General features: G+C 44.4%; 1 non-coding gene across 1 annotated transcript; it reads right to left on the reverse strand.

Annotated features, from left to right (window-relative positions):
• Positions 1-6,715: 6,715 nt before the first annotated feature.
• Positions 6,716-6,797, reverse strand: Trnal-aag2 (transfer RNA leucine (anticodon AAG) 2). Its single transcript has one exon. It is a non-coding gene; the product is annotated as a tRNA-Leu (tRNA).
• Positions 6,798-16,008: the final 9,211 nt, after the last annotated feature.

Consider the following 16,008-nt stretch of genomic DNA (forward strand, 5'->3'; position numbering starts at 1 on the left):
TACTGGGATGTAGGGATGTTCACCGAAGGAATGTTTGAGTTGAAAGAAATCAGAAGTGATCAAATTCTGGCAAAATGGCACAGTGATATTTATATATTGAAAAATTATGGGACAATATGTGTAAACACTAACACATGTATGCCCATGTAATATACACATGTACATACAGGTGCACCACATTGTGCACACAGAAGTACACTAAGCACACACATGCACTCACATACATATACACAAACACATGTAAGCACATAAACACATACCTGCTCACACACAATGCAAGTATATATATATATACAAACATAGACATGTGAACATATGAATCCCTCCACATATACATAGACAAGAATGCACACACAGACACACACATGCATGTGTGCTTCTTGGCTCACAATGCAATTATTTCCCAGTAAACTCATCTTAAGTTTAAGAAATCTAAGTAAAAATGTACTTAAGTTGGCAAATGTCATAGCTTAGCCTGGCCTACCTTAAATGGGCTCAAAATATGTGTGTTAGCCTATAGTTGTGCAAACTCATCTAGCATAAAGCCCATTTTACAGTCAAGTTCAGCAATAAAAGAATATTTTGGTAAAGTAAATAGCGTGTTATTCATATGAAGATTTGAAACATGGCAAACAACACTCAAGCGCTCAAGCACAAGTCATAAAAATAGAACTGTGCTTAGCAGTGCCAAGCCTCGAATTGGGAGAGTGGCTGTGCAGGTAGAGGTAGGAAGAGAATAAACTATGGGAACTCATAGAGAGAGCAGCAGTATTGCTGGTAGGAAGCTTAAGCTTGTTGGTACAATGGCATCATTATGTTTTTGTATCATTTAGGTGTCCGAAATACTGATTAAATTAAAGGGAAGGATTTTCCCCTTTAACACCACCTGGCTCTGCCCTAGCTCCCTCTTCCCACTGTGGTTACCACCAAACAGAGGTGAGCTCTCTCACACACACATGGGTCTATACACACCCCTTCATCCTTCCCATAGGCCCCTGCATGACTTCAGTCTTGCTGCTCACCTTCTAGGTCTCTCTTGTACCTTAGAACTTCACTAGCACCACTGACTCATGGGCTGTCTCCTGGATCTTGTTGTCCAGAATGTCTTTGCCCAGTATGCAGACACACTCTTCTTCACACCCTCGTGGCCTCATCTTCCCCTTGACCTCCTATAGGCTTCGAGGGCTCATCTCATTTCGTTTCTACAATCCTAACCTGAGTTAGTTTCTTCTTTCTTGGCTAACCTGAATCCATAACCAATATCTTGGAGCCTTGGTGCCATCTATCTTGCCTAACCCCAACCCTCATCCTGTCTAACCCTGGCCTAGCCTGAATGATGCTCCTAGAAAGCCATGGAATAATCCTTGCCCCAGCATCTCAAATGCACAACTTCCACAGTAGCCAGGCTCTGGCTCCAGATGTTAAGCTTTTGACCCACTCCCAACTGGAACCATTCTCAGCCTCCATAGCACCCTGCTCCTTTCTCTGGAGTAGTGAGTTAACTGCTTGAAAGAGCAGAGGCGTTCGGTCCCCAGCTCCGGAAAAAAGAACCAAAAAAAAAAAAAAAAAAAAAAAAAAAAAAGAAAGAGCAGAGGCTACAGGGAGGTGCTTTCCCACAAGGAGCCGCCCTTGGCAGGCTCCAAATCCCTTCCCCTACATCAATGTGAAAAGATCTTCATTGGTCATCTTAAATGTTGGTTTTCCAAGGAAGCTCTTATTTCATTTTAAAACAACGTGTTTGTCTTACTTTGTTTCTTATTTCTCTAGTAAAATGCCTAGATGCTTTTATAACAAAAAGATGTTTGTGTAGCTTATGGTTCCCTCCACACCCCCACCCACCCTTTGGAAGCAGAAAGTCCAGATTAGGTGGCTCCATCTGCCTGCCCCTCTAGTGGGGCCCTTCTGTCTGCATCACAACATAGAGGGTGATTCAAGGACGGAGCTTATGTGAGAAAAAAATGAAGGTGAGCTGAGCTGGGGCCTGGTTTACTCTTTCACCTCAACCCAGTTTCGTAAGTACCAGTGCAGTCCCAAAAGATCCAGTCCAGTGCTACGAGACTGCTGTCAATACCTTCTAAGAGTGCTGCCCCATGATCCAACTATCTCCCTTCAGGACTTCCCCACCTCAGTACTGTTATTTTAGAGAATTAAGCCACCTCATGAGTTGTAGTGGGAATAAACCTCATTCAAAGCAATGGAGAGTGTGGGTGGAGGCCCTACTCTTTAAAACCCTTACCATGGTGGTTGTGGGACAAAGCTCTTGTTCTTGCCCACCTCTTGTGCTGTGCTACTCACCTGTGTTGCTACACTGGTTCCCCCATCGAATGTCCGTGCCTACTCCCGAGGCCCACACACTGGTCCACCTGAGCATTTTCCTGCCCCCTTTGTTCTTTGGATGCTTGCCTGCTTGTTTTCAAATATTCTTTTGTCAGTCGGCCTGGCCTTCCTTGTCATCTCCCAGCAGCATCTCCTCTGCCATCCAGATAGAGCTTGCTTACTTTCCAACCTAGAAGGCCTTCCTCCCACCAGTGGGCTGCCACCCTCTTGAAGGAAGGTACCATCCTTACTCTGTTTAAGACAGAGTGGCAGGGCTCAGGCATGCTCTTAACCTCTGCTGCATTATCAGAAGGCAACTGTCTTAGTTTGGGTTTTACTACTGAGAAGAGACACCATGACCAAGGCAACTCTTATAAAAGACATTTCATTGGGACTTGTTTACAGGTTCAGAGTTTCAGTCAGTTATCCTTGTGGCAGGAAGCACAGCAGCATCCAGGCAGACATGGTGCTGGAGGAACTGAGAGGTCTACATCTTTATCCAAAGGAAGCCAGGAGCAAGCAGACTGTCCTCAGTCAAGGTAGGAGTGTCTCAAAACCCACCCTCTCAATGACACATTTCCTCCCACAAGGCCACATCTAACTCCAACAAGGCCATACCTCCTAATAAAACCACTCCCTAGGCTAAGCATATTCAAACCACCACAGGGACTTTCACCCACAACTGCCCCCAGTGCAGAAGTGACAGAAGGAGAAAGAGCATAATTGCTGTGCGTCTGTGGTTTTGATGAAGGGCCACCCTTAGAGCCAGATGCTGTCCCTGGGTCTTGCCTCATGGAAATGGCCTCACAGAAGTTCTTCCGGTGCCCTGGGGTCATTGTACCCTTGGTATATTTGCTCCCTATACACAGGAGGCAATTGGGAAATATTAATTTGCAAGATTGAAAAATATGACCTTACAAAATACAATTTGCAGGATCTGAATCAGCATGAAGAGGAAGACGAGGGAGAGGGCTCACCGAGTGAGGTACAAGCATGGAGACCTGAGTTCGATCCCCTGAACCCACATAAAACATTGGTGTGGCTATGTGTTCCTGTAATCATAGTGCAGGGGAGGCATGGACAAATGCCTCAGACTAGTCTCAGGTCCCAGGGAGAGGCTTTGTCTCAAAAGGCATGAGAGATGGCACCTACACCTTAAGCTGACTGCTGGCTTTCCATAAAACAGGAAGAAAAATGATTAGCTGAAGCTTAGTTATTTCCTTCTTCCTCAAGATCTGTCACCTACACAGCAAACAAAGCTTTGTCCTCAACAGAGTGCTGCATGGGGTCTTCACACAGGGACAGTAGTTGTCGAGGGAAAACTGATTTTAGGATTAATGGGTGAACTACTGATGCTTCCCAAGACATACCTCAGAAGTCCTCCGTCCACTGTGGGGTGAATAACAAGGCTTGCCAGACACAGGAAGTCTATAGTTGTGACAGTGTGACACTGTGCTGCAGGACACAGAACAGCAGTTATTTCAATTAAAATAAATAAGATAAATTAGATGTAATCTACAATTAAGGAAGCCAAGCCCTGAAGAGGACAATCTCAGTCCTGCTTGTGTGTGAGTCATATGCCTGTGTTTCCCCTGGCAAGTGGACTGTCCTTTTCCTCCCAGGGCAGTCTTGTCTTCCAGGTTCATAATGAAACACAAGGAGAGAGCAATTAAAGGGTGTGGGTGTTTCTGCTGCTCTGTAACAACAAGACTGAGTGAGTCCTTTAGAGGAGATACAGAAACAGGGACTGGCTTGGAGCCCCAACAAGGGTCACGTACCTGGAGAAGCACTAGGGAAGGCGGTGGGCAGAGATTCATGAGCAGGGCATTGGGTTAGCCGGGTATAGAAATAAGCTGTGGTGGAGAGTGTGGCTGGAGTGTGGACGTCTGTGCCCATTTTGCACACTGCTTTATATGATCCTCTCAGAAATACTCCAAGAGAGGCTCTACATGTGAAGGCAATGGCCCCCCAGAGAAGTGAAATAATCCATCTAAACTTATAGTTAGGATTTCGTTGTATTTTATTTATGTCTGTTTGAGACAAGGGTCTTCACGTGTAGCCCTGGTTGCCTTGGTTCTTGCAGTCCAAGTGACAAACTTGCAAGGGTGAACTTGGCTCACAGTTTGAATTGTAATCTAGTTCCCCATACTTGGAAACTTCGTGTTTATAACCAACATTATGTTTTCCCCAGCTTCCGAGTCACAAGACAAAGGAAAAGGTTAGCCAGGCAGAGGATCACAGTGGGCAACTGTTACTTTGTTTATTTTGAGAGAGGGTCTAAGGTAACCCAGGCTGGCCTCAGACTTACAACACAGATAAGGATGATTATAAACCTCTGATCCTTCTGCCTTTGGCACCGAGTGCCATGGAGACAGGTATACCCTAGCATATTGGGCTTTTGGGGTACTGGGATTGAACACAGGATTTTGTGAGCACCAGGCAAACACTCCACTAACTGAGCTCTGTCCCTAGCACCTCAGGGAGACTTTCCTATGGTTGACAAGACAACAGTGAGGTAGTCCGCTTCCGTCAGTTCCAGGGTGTACAATAAAGGAGCGATGAGACAGCTCCTCTCTAACAGCTGCCCCCAGGGGCATAATAACAGCTCTCAGAGCTCCAGAGAAAATATGTCCCCCCCCCTTTTAAAATTTGAGCAAACACTGAGTTCGGTCCCCAGCTCCGAAAAAAAGAACAAAAAAAAATTTGAGCAAACAGTAGAAAACACAGGCTTGTAGTGGAGATGGTGAGAGGAGGAAGAAAGACCCAGAAAAGGAAGTCAAAAAATGCTCATCACTGAACTGTTATAATGAGTTTACTGAATGCTTCCCGCAGTTGATGGTTGGTTCTCACTGTAGTGACTTTTGACACAAGCAGGGCTGTGCAGTGTTCTTTAACAATGGGTAATTGTCTTCCTGAGCAAGTAGTGGTTTTCCATTAAAGAAAACTCATAAAGAGAACTCAGGAGATGGCAGCCTCTGTGCTCCTGATGCACAGAGCAATGAATGGGACGGGTGCTTTTTCCACCTGCAGGCTTTGGCTGCTCAAAGCCAGTCCCCTGCCCCCATGCTGGCCAGGTAAACAGGCACACCTATGGAACCGGAACTGAATTAAAACAGCATCTGCGTGGGGGAGGGGGTTTCTACCTGCATTAGAGCCTTGAGTATCTTGTGTCATCTTGGCAACTTGGTGAAATGTGTTCAGCTGTCGAGCCCTTTTTAGTACCAGCCCTGGCCATGCCCACAGAGTTACTCATGTGCTCCTGTCCTCCACTTTCCTGGAACTCCTATGCTGCTGGCAGTCTGTCACTGGCCATGCACAGAGAACTCCTCTTTGTACCTCATGCCGCTCAGTGGTGTCACTTCAGCAAGAGGCTCTAGAAAGCCCTGAATGACTTAGTTCAGTTATAATTACTCAAAGAGAGTCTTTCCTGGCCAATGGTCTCTTAAACACTTCCTTGTACAGTGAGCTTGTTAAACCAAAAGTCTGTGGGCTGTCTCTTCTCACAGGTTCTGAATCCATGTCTAGTTGGGCCCAATTTGCAATTTTGAAAAGGAATGCTGACATTCCTGGTATGAGTGGACTATTCTGTCTTAATGAAGACAGAAGTAGAGCCACTGTGGGTAGGGTGGGGGCAGCAGGATGGAGTTAGAGGAGAGTTGGGGAGGAGGACAAAAAAATGTACAAAAATGTCAAAGTGAAACCCTTTGTATGCTAAGTAGAAAAAAACCACTGAGAAATGGAAGAGTAAAACTAGGGTCTGGAAACATTTTGTGGTACCTGGAATGCTGGTCTAGGGGACTATTAGTAGGGTCCTGTTTACTGTCCAGGTCTCTGGCCACCAGGTACCATGGATACCTTAATCTTTCAGCAAGGAGTACCAGATGTACCTGGACCATATGTCACTGCAGATGAAAGACAAGGAAAGATGTGCTTCCTTTCCTGTGATAGCAGTAAATTATTCCAGACTGATGGGCACCTCTATTGCTGTGTGAGCCTGCCCCGGGACCTACACTAATATTCTGGAAACACAGGGTAGATGCCATGTCCACAGGTCTGTGTGAGTGCTGTAGTGATATGGGGATATGTTGATGACCTCAAGTCACACAGCCGGGCTGGGAGGTGAGAGATGCCCTTTAAATGACAGGGAATTGGAGCCTGAGGCCTCTTGTAACTCACTTGGGTCATGTAGTTAGGAAAGGGCTGATTCAGGAATCCAGGCACAGTTAAAACTGCCCAATCCGGAAGTGGTCTCTATTCACAGTCTGTCAGGGGGTTTGTCTGTCTTTTTTTTTTTTGTTGTTCTTTTTTTCGGAGCTGGGGACTGAACCCAGGGCCTTGCGCTTCCTAGGCAAGCGCTCTACCACTGAGCTAAATTCCCAACCCCGTAAAACTAAGCTACTGGCAGCGGTGGGATTTGAACCCATGCCTCCGAAGAGATTGGAGCCTTAATCCAGCGCCTTAGACCGCTCGGCCATGCTACCTCCACTGTCTGTCTTTTTGTTTGTTTGTTTTTCAGCTGTTCTGCTTCCCCACAAAGTTGCCCAAGGATGAAGAGGCACACACCTTGTTCATGGCAACCTACTGATTTTCATGCTAACTACCATGTTTGCAGCACTGGTCAAACACAGGTATTTTAATTAAAATTATGCCAAGTAAAAAATTCAACTCCTTGACCTTGCTTTTAGCCACATCTCAAGTGTTTAACAGCTTCCTGTGGGTGGTGGCTCCTGAACCGGACAACATGACTATCCGCCATCATGGAAAGTCCACTGTCCTATAGCTTGGCTCCTAACTTGACAAGAAAGAATAAATTTCCGCATGTTTAAGGCTGTGTTGCTTATAGCTAAATCAAAAATTGTTTTAAAGTGAACACATATCAATTTTACAATATAAAACTAACAGTTTTATATATACACAATTGGACATCAAACATGGATTAAACCAGACAAAAAAGACACATTATAAATAATATAGTTTGGTTATTTTAAAAAAGAGAGAAAAATATAGTGTCCAAAATAGAATTTTTTAAACCCTGGGTATATAACAGATCAGGAAAATTATAAACATTTAGATTTATTTCCTTGCTCAAAAGCAGACGACTAGGTATTGAAAGTTTACATAACCTTCAGATTGAATTGACACAGACCGCACACCAGGTAGGCCCACACATTTCTATGGCCTTGTTGTCTACGTATTCTGCCATTGGAAATGCTGGGAGATGTGGTTAACATTTGCAGGAGACACTTTTATAAGGATAAGATATGGTCTGGTGCTCCCTAGTCATTCCTCATATTCTGCTGTTTGCATTTGGAAAATATACAATACCATTGCATCTTAAATACACTGTTACATTGTACAGTCTTTGAACCTGCAGCTAAATTATGATACCATTGTGTATTTTTAAAGATTAAATATTTCTCATAGTTTTGTACTACAGAGAGCAAACCAAAGGCTTTTATTGTTGCAGGTCACATGCTCTGCCAGTTTCAACAAGTCTGTTTATTCCTCGTCAGTGTGTGTGGGATTCTAGGAAATCATTTTCTTTCTTCCATGAAGGTGACACCCGGGTAATTTTGTCAAATGACTGTCAACCCCTGTGCTCATCTGTTTGAAAAGTTCAGCTCATAAAGCCCACTCGACAGGTTGAGGGGCTGTCAACCAAATGCAGGGCAAGTCAACCAAAGCGCCACTGTGGAAGCTTCAAGCAAAGGAAAAACCCTTATACTTTCTTTCAGTCAGGCCTTTATTATCTTCCTCCTCCTGTGTGTGTGTGTGTGTGTGTGTGTGTGTGTGTATGCATGCCTGTGCATATGCACATGTATATGCATGTTTAATTTTCTGAGCAATAGAGATTTGACACACAGGCTGTTTTTTTGTTCATCTCTAGTTTTTAGTTCTGCTGCAAGGCCGCGAGGAGCCTTGAGGTGAGAGACAAGACACAGCATGTATGTTCTTGGTGGGTGGCTGGAGCTGTTGTAGAACCCTTCACTAGTAAGAGGGGAGTAATTTCAGGAGTGGGGTTCATGGTACCACCCCTTTGTTTCATTTTTGTTTGAGACACAAAAGGAAGAGAGCAAGGAAGGAGGCAGGCCAAGGGTCCAGTGTGGGGAGAGGGTTCCACCAGGCTCTGTCCCTAACGCTAACGTAGCATTCCAGAGTGACCCGAATCTCTGTTTCCATCAACAAGGATGTACAAACCTGGGCTACCATCCCAATCATCACAATGCTAAGTCTTACATACAAGAAATCATAAAAACTATTCCCATTTCACTGGAAGCCTGAAGGCAGCTGCTGTCTCTAACTCACAGCAACCATGTGAGCTCTCCTGTCTGGATGTGCCCCTGCCTATTCAGTACAACCTCACCCCATTGCTTCTCAGGGCCCTGCACTTCATGTAAACTCCCCGAGGCATGGCTCCTTCCTGACTGGTAATATTTATGTTCTAGACCTGTTATGTTTTCTCTTGAAGGCCTTAGTCTTTTCTAAAACAGAGACTCGGATTCTTCAGGCTGTCTTTCGGGGCTCCCCATACTCGTCAGCGTTAATACAACTGAGGGTCCTGGATGGTGAGCAAGCCAGCTCGGAAAGCCCCAGAGAGACAATGGGATGGGGAAAGCCCGAGAAACTCGCAGCTTGTATTTTGACTTTGAAACCTCACGACATCTTTTTCACTCCTTGCTGAGACCCTTCCTCTGACCTGACCTGAAATGTTGGTTTTCCCCAAGTGCTCATCAGAGTCTCACATCTGCTTCCCCAAAGCCTCTGCCATGTAACTTGTGCTAGTCACCCCTCTTCAGAGAGCCTTGAGTCCATCTTCCACAGATGAGGCATCAATTCTGGAAGATTACACCGGAGGCTCTCCTTCCTGAAGTTTTCATTGCAAAGGAAGTATTCCTGCTCTCTGTGTGTATGCATGCACACATGAGGGTTAGTGTGCGAAGCGCATGTGTGAAGGCCTTCTCTAACCATCCATACTGTTTCTGGAAACAGGGTATCACAATAATCCCGGAGCTTGTTGACTCCATTTGACTGGCCAGTAAACCTCAAGGATCCTCCGGTCTCTGCTTCCTCAGTACTAACACTACAGACTCGTGCTGCTGCACCCGAGGAATCGAACTCATATCCTCATGCGTGTACAACAAGCGCATCACTGACCATGCCATCCCCCAGCCCCTGAAGCATTTTCTTCAACCTCAACCCAGACCTTGTCTATATTGGAAGATATTAATGAAACATACTCCCCAAAGCAAGGTCTATTCACTTTGGTGCTTAGTCTGTGGTTCTGCTGATGGTATGCACTTTTTATGCACACAAATGTATCCCTAGGTATTGTGTAATGTTTTTGAATACTTTGAAAAACACAGACATTATTTCTGGGCTTCACAACTCCACTCAGATATCTGACGGGCTTGCCCAGACAAGGAGGGTGAGCGTGTTCTTCAGAAGCAACTAGCATTGCTATGCAAATCCAAAGATAAATTCACACTGTACTTCCTGCTTTGAACTTGTGTTTTCCTGATAGCCTCAGTTACTAACAACCATAAATCTCACCTTTTTTTTAAAAATTTATTTTATCTATATAAGTACACTGTTGCTCTGTCTTCAGACACACCAGAAGAGGGCATGGGATCCATTACAGATGGTTATGAGCCACCATGTGGTTGCTGGGAATTGAACTCAGGACCTCTGGAAGAGCAGTCAGTGCTCTTAACCGCTGAGCCATCTCTCCAGCCCTAGAGTGTGCCTTTTAACCATGGTGCAGCATCTCTGAAATAGCAATGGTGATAATAAGATCGACTATAGGGAGAGGTGTAAGGCAGAGATTGCTGCCTTCCAAGTCTTCTTTTATCTTCATGGAGCAGACAGTATTGGTCCTATTCTACTAATGAGAAATCTCAGAGTTAATACAAAATTCAATGTCTTATTTCACCGGTTGCCTGGAGGTTGGATTGTTTCCAGTCAGTTGCTATGACAAAGATGCAAATGCATCTTTTGGCCCAGGTGCAGGTGGGCTGGGAAGAGATGGGTAGAGCTAAAATATGGGTCATGCATGAATGATTCCGTTGGTCATTCTACCAACAGACACTGGGACAAAGAAGCCATTATGTTGTACTATTAATAGAGGCTAATAAAAGTGATTGGGTCAGAGACATCAAGATGGTTCAGCTAATACATACTTTTGCTGCTTTTTTTTTTTTTAACAATTAAGCTTCCCTTTCTGTCCTCTTCCTGTACTTGAGTACTCATGTTACATTTATGTAGCCACCACCTCACATTTCCTCACAGCTTGTATGGAAGTAATCTTAAAATATATGCCATCTAGTCTTAGTAGGACCCAGTTTATTCCATTTTTGTTCTCTTTAATAGCTAATATTTACTTTACATTAATTATTTTTGTGCTCCACTATGTTCATAGCAGCCTTATTTATAATAGCCAGAAGCTGGAAAGAACCCAGATGCCCTTCAACAGAGGAATGGATATAGAAAATGTGGTACGTCTACACAATGGAATATTACTCAGCTATCAAAAACAATGACTTTATGAAATTTGTAGGCAAATGGTTGGAACTGGAAAATATCATCCTGAGTGAGGTAACCCAATCACAGAAAAACACACATGGTATGCACTCATTGATAAGTGGCTATTAGCCCAAATGCTTGAATTACCCTAGATGCCTAGAACAAATGAAACTCAAGACGGATGATCAAAATGTGAATGCTTCACTCCTTCTTTAAAAGGGGAACAAGAATATCCTTGGCAGGGAATAGAGAGGCAAAGATTAAAACAGACACAGAAGGAACACCCATTCAGAGCCTGCCCCACATGTGGCCCATACATATACAGCCATCCAATTAGACAAGATGGATGAAGCAAAGAAGTGTAGGCCGACAGGAGCCGGATGTAGATCGCTCCTGAGAGACACAGCCAGAATACAGCAAATACAGAGGCGATTGCTGCTTAATCCTGACAACTTGAGTTCAATCCCTATAATCTTCATGAAGGTGGGAGGTGAGAGCTGACTCCACAAGGCTGCCCTCTGACCCTCACATATAAGCTGTAGCATGTCTGTGCCTCCCACAATACACATACACACACCACACACATACTCATACACTGCTAGCTAATAAGTAAAATCTAAAATAAGAGACACTGTACAGGATGGAGAGGGAGGTTGGGTGGCAGGATTGCCAGGGAAGGGATGAGTGGAGGGGTCCTTCCAAGTTGTAGACCATCTACCTCTCCGTTATGCATAAAGATAATCTCAGAACAGGAACAGTTAAAGGGTGTCTCCCACTCTTTAACTCCAGGGCATCCTCTGGCTTTCACCCCTTCTCTCCTGCTCCTAGGACCTTCCACCACCCCAGACCATCTGGGCTCCAGCTGCACTGGCTTTGTTAGGCTTAGGCAAGACATCAAGCCCTCCAGTATTTACTTTATCCCAAGTACATTAAGGAAGGCAGACAGGCTCCATACATATGCACCATTTACACAGACGTCAGACATGGACATGGGTTCATTTTTCATTCTTTAATCCACAGGTATGAACTAAACCATAACCTGCCTTTCTGACATGGCGGCATCAGTATTTTCTCAGACTGGAACGCGCTCTCCCTGTTCTTACCCAGTGTTTAAATATAAACACACTGCATGGCATTTGTTTTATGTCAAAGGAATGCAATGTGTTTCTCTTAACACATGACTCAATTCAAACATGGAGTAAAACTTTAATGTTCCAGAGGTGTTTGCAATGGGAAGGAATATGCTTGCCACCCTCCTTCATGGGGTAGGATTAACACTTGAGACAAATCTCTAGAATCTGAGATGTTCCTAGTTTCTCAGATAATTGAGATCCAAATGTATGCTATATAGGTAAGGTGTTTTAGTTAGTGTTTCTAGTGCTGTGAAGAGACACCATGACCACTTCAACTTTTATAGGCATGCATTGCCATGCCTGACTTTTAAAAATGTGGGTTCTTCTAGACACACTTGGCTGTCCATGCTTGTCTAGTAAGTGCATCATGGACCGAGTCATCTCCCTGTCTCCATTTCTACTTCCCTCAGCTCTGTAACCCTGGGCAACACACTCTATCCCTTTGTTCCTTCTTTCTCTTTGCCTTAGTACCTTAGTACCACAGTTTGGATCTCGACTTCCTCTAGACCCATGCATTAAAGGCTTACTCCCAGTTTGGTACTACTGGGAGGTGGCAGAAACCTTTAAGAAGTAGCCTAGTAACAGGACCCTTGGCCATGACAATTGTGCCCTTGAGGGGACTGGTGGAGTTCCAGGCCCTTCACATCTTCCCAGCCATGAGATACATGGCTCTGTCATGTGCTTGGGTTTGACCTGCTACGATTGCAGACCCAAAGCAATGGGTCAATAGCCATCAACAGAAACCTCAAAGACTATAAGGCAAAAGCAAGCCTTTATCTTTGTAAGATGATCATTTCAGGACCTGGATACAGTGACAGAAACTAGCACACCCATGAAGTTAGCAGTGGTACAGACCCGAGGGACATATGTTTCAAAGCACAATGCTATTAACCTTAAGAAATATGCTGCCAGCCATTGACACCTTAACACATCAGTGGATCATCACCATTTCTGCTGTGATACCCAGGTGTGCATCAGAACTGAAGGAAAAGAAAAATTTTATAGGGTGCAAGGAAGAAGAGGCCTTCTAGAAGCAGGGGGTCTCCTGATAAAGGACTGGTGGTCACAAACTGCCTTCGTGTGTGTGGGGGGGTGTGAGCAGCTGCAGAGTGCTTGTAAGGAGACCAAATCTCTTAGAAAAGCAAAGGATATTAACAAAATAACAACTGGGCCAAAGGTGCACATAATTAACATCACAATTCCACATAGGCTAGACTCCAGACTGAGTCAGACACAGCTCTGGCCTCCCAAGTAAACTACTACCAGAGCAAGCAATTTCACCTTGGAGGCTTGAGGAAGAGTTCAAGTACTGACTATAGACAACAAACTACACCCAACGAGTTGTGCCGTCTTACTTCACCTCATTTGTTGGGTTGAGCATTCGAGATGGTTCTCTGGTCCTGCCTGGGACCACTCATGCTTCCTTTCCTCACACGTGTTCCTCCCTCCAGAAGGGCCTCTCAGGTCTCCCTTTAATGAGTCCAAGCCCATCTTCCTTCCTACCATTTATTCTACAGTTTCTTCTCCTTGTGTGACATTTATATCTTTGCCGTGGGAATGTCCTATGTATCCCTGGCTTCCATCCCATTAATGTCAGCAGCCCTGCCTTGCTGTGATAAGCAGAAAGGCCTACAGATGTTTCACAGTTGTAACATACTATTATTTTTAAATCACACTCTTTTTGTGTGTAAGTGTGCACATTTGTGTCACAGCACACACGTGGTGGTTATATGGCAATTTATGGAAACTCGTTTTCTCCTTCTACACATATGGGTCCTGTGAGTACAGCAAGGACTCTTGGGCTCTGTAGCAATTGCCTTTATTCTGCTGAGCATTTTTTTGCAATTCGACATGTTGTGTTACTATGACAGCCACCATTATAGTTGAAGAGAAGAGACTCACACTGACTGGAATGTTCTTAAGGTCTCAAGCACAGGAAGCTTTGAACCTGGGTTCTACAGGAGTAGCCTAACTGGAAAACCTCGGACCCTCATCTATGCTGACTCCTTTTCTGTTTCAAGTGCCAACTTTGGAGAGCAGCCGGCCTCTGGGGATTTTTGACTCCTGACACCTTGCAAATTTTAATACTAATTAAAGATTTTCCAAGCTATTTGCCTCTAAGTGGGAGCAGCTATGGCTTTGAGGGAAGGAACTCTTTTGGTGGTGGTTCTGCAGGAGAGGAGCACTCAATGAAATCAGGATGAGAGGAGCTCGGCTCCGGACTCCCAGCCCTCTCTTCTTTATTAAACATCTTTCTCCAGGCTATCAAGGTTAATTCATTGCCATATTTCATTACTGAAACTAACTGGAAGGTTATAAGTAAGTACTTTCCAGACTGAGGGTGCAGTTAATTTCAAGTTCAATCGTGATGCATGCTTCTGATTTAATGCTGATTGATCTCAGAATGCAGAGGGGCCTTGTGGAGCCTGGTTTGCAGCTTGAGACTCCAGGTAGGACATTTCCAACAGCCGTGCTGGGGATCTGGGGAGACATTTATTTAGATTTCCCCCCCGTTAATGTTTTATCTGCTCAGGATAAATCACAGAAAATGCACAACAGGCTGAGCATTTGCAAGGAGAATCTGCAAAATGAAGTCAAATTTAGAGATAATGTGGTTAGGACGATTTATCATGTCTAGCGTACTGTCAATGGCCAGACAATGTCGTTCTTATTACACCTGCTTGTTTTTTTGGAGGGGCTTATCCAGTCAGTACTCCTAAATTAAGTTAATGTTTTTAGTGTATATAATTTGTAGTTCCGAATGACCTATAATTATCATTTAGAGAAAACCATACGGCGTGCATCACCAGCTTCACTTACTCGTGGGTCTTACTAATGAGTTGTGACTCCAAGTGTGTTATACAAACAGGTCATAAGTTTAGAGACAAGCAAGATGCATTTCAGTCATTTTTATATTAATTCTGAACAAGGAATGCATATTTTCAAATTATAATAAACTGGAGAGCCATTTCTCACTAATCAGGGAAATTGAAAAATTACTTCTCTAGGAGCTGCTCTCTGCATCCTATTATCTTAAAGGTCTCTCTCTGGGTTTATTATCTCAATGTGTACACTAATAGACAGCTGCATTGCCAAAACAACGTTCTCCCTCTCCCTTAAAGGAGAAGGTGAACTCTGAAAAATGTTAAGCCTTCAGGTAATTTCATTGCAGGAAGAGTCTGGAGCCTGCATTGAGAGCTCCCATTAAAGAAGCTCAATTAATACTTAGGCCACGGACTTCCAAAGGGACTGATTTTCTGCCTCAGCGACATACTTCCTGAGGGAGTACAGAACTGTGAGTCATGTTGAGGGCAAGGAGTCACCAAGGTTGTAGCTTGTGGATGCTCTCGTGCCTTCAAAATTCTCAGAACTATTCAATGAATCTAAGGTTTAGACGTTGCCTTAGTGTCCCTATTGCTGTGGAAAAACACCATGACCAAAACCTACTCGGGGAGGAAAGGGTTTAGTCTTGTTTCCACTTCTGCATCACAGTCCATCCCTGAGGGTATGAAGGAAGTCAGGGCAGGAACTCAAGCAGGGTAGAGGCCTGGTGACAGGAATTGATTCAGAAGCCATGGAAGGAAGCTGCATATTGGCCTGAATGGCTTACACAGCTTGCTTGTACCTGCCCAGAGGTGGCACCACCTACAGTGTACTAGACCTTCCATATCAGTCAAGAAAATTCCCCACAGACGTGTCTACAGGTCAGTCCTATGGGGACATTTTCTCCATTAAGATTCTTTCTTCCCAGAAGATCCCAGCTTGTATCAAGTTGACGTAAAAAACTAGCCAGCACTGACATACACTAATAATCCCACAGAGCACAGAGATAATTGTGACAATGAAGTACTCTGACAGGGACAGCTCACTTGGTAAAGTGCTTGCCTTGCAAGGAGGACTGGAGTTCAACCCCAGATGTGGAGAAGTGTGCACAATCCCAGTGTTTGGGAGAGAGACACACAGGTAGGTTCCTGAGGCTTGATGACCAGGCAGACTGGACTACTTGGTGAGTTCCAGGCCAGCAAGAGACAAGTGTCCA

Source organism: Rattus norvegicus, chromosome 4 (genome assembly GCF_021556685.1).
Source record: "Rattus norvegicus strain SHRSP/BbbUtx chromosome 4, alternate assembly SHRSP_T2T, whole genome shotgun sequence".
NCBI lineage: Eukaryota > Metazoa > Chordata > Mammalia > Rodentia > Muridae > Rattus > Rattus norvegicus.